This window comes from Octopus bimaculoides, chromosome 1 (genome assembly GCF_001194135.2).
Source record: "Octopus bimaculoides isolate UCB-OBI-ISO-001 chromosome 1, ASM119413v2, whole genome shotgun sequence".
NCBI classification, from domain to species: domain Eukaryota; kingdom Metazoa; phylum Mollusca; class Cephalopoda; order Octopoda; family Octopodidae; genus Octopus; species Octopus bimaculoides.
Window position 1 is genome coordinate 97,466,838 of NC_068981.1, and position 1,872 is coordinate 97,468,709.

Consider the following 1,872-nt stretch of genomic DNA (forward strand, 5'->3'; position numbering starts at 1 on the left):
TTACAGTCTGTTGGGTCTCTCTTATTATTATTTTTTTTTTTTTAATCGTAGAGTAGCAAATGAAAAAATGAACAGAACAATGACAGAAGAAGAAGAAGAAGAAGAAGAAGAAGAAGAAGAAGAAGAAGAAGAAGAAGAAGAAGATATGTATGTTAATATAATATGTATGTAAAACTCTTGTAGTACGCTATAGAGAAGAAGAAGAAGAAGAAGAAGAAGAAGAAGAAGAAGAACAACAACAACAACAACAACAACAACAGCAACAACAACAATAGCAATAATATTCCCAGAAATCTATATAAAATATGCTCATATTTATTGCGAATTCAAAGCGCTTGCGCGTGTGTCATTTACTGGTGACAGTGATGATGTTGACAATGATGATGATGATGATGATTATGATGGTAATAATAATGATCATGACAATGATGATCATGATCATGTTCTTGATGATGTTTATGTGGAGGCGGAAGTAGAGAATGTGGAAGAAATGGGGGTGAAAAAGAGGAAACCAGAGAGAAAACAGAAGAAAAGCAACAAAGATAGCAGGAACGTAAAGGAACAAAAAGATTGCCATCTGGCGATATATCACGATGAGCATCATCATCATCATCATTATTGTCGTTGTCGTCAACAGAAGCAGCAATAGCATCAACGAAATAAAACACAACGTAAACAACAGTAACGACTACAACTAGAACCACAACAAGTGCAGCAACATCAACAAAAATAACTACAATAAACAATAACCAGTGGGACGTGGAAAGCAGCGACACGTTCGCCGGTTCCAATCTTGCAGCGTCGGTTGCAAACTCGGGTGTCGCCTGCTCGTAACGCAGAAGAGAGAAAAATCAATAAATACAGGGGCCTGGTGATCTAAGGACCCTGTACTACAGATTTCCTCAGTAAAATAGGGATAACGGCAGCCCATCGGAGAAATGAGTCCCGCGAGGTAGAGTGGCTGCAGCAGCGAGTGTCTATGACCATTCTCCGCAGCAACACCATCATGATCATTACCGCTTCAACTTCTGCTGCTTTACCACCTTTTTTTCCTTTTCCTTTCTTATCTCTCTTTTTTTCCTGTTGTTTAGTATTTAAATTTGAATGAATCGCTTATCGTACGTTTAACGTCAAATACAGCTTATTAAATTGATTTCAGAAAAATATATGAAATAACCTCTGAAGCATAATATTGGTTTCACATTTTGGCACAAGGCCAGCAATTCTAGGGGAGGGCGTAAGTCGATTACATCGACTCCAATGATCAACTGGTACTTATTTTATCGACGCCTAAAGGATGAAAGGCAAAGTCAACCACGGTGGAATTTGAACTGAAAATGTAAAGATGGACGAAATGCTGCTAAGTAGTTCGCCCGGCGTGATAACCATTCTGCCAGCTCACCGTCTTACTTAATGATACTTAAATATGAAGTTCGGTCACAAGGCGGTGAGCTGGCAGAATCTTTAGCATGCCGGACAAAGTGCTTAGTAGCATTTCGTCCGTCGTTACGTTCTGAGTTTAAAATCTGCCGAGATCGAATTCGCCTTTCATCCCTTTAGGGTTGATGAAATAATTATATATACATATATATATATATAATATAATATAAATAAAATATATATATGGGCATATATACATACATAAATATATGTACATACTGACATATTTGTATATATATGTTAGTATGTACATATTTGTATGTATATATGCCAATATCTATATATCGTTTATATTATATATATGTGTCAGTATGTACATGTATGTATGTATATATGCCTATATATATTTTATTTATATTATTATATATTTGAACGCCACGCATCCATTTCCAAGTAAGTTTATATATGTATGTGTGTATATATATATATATA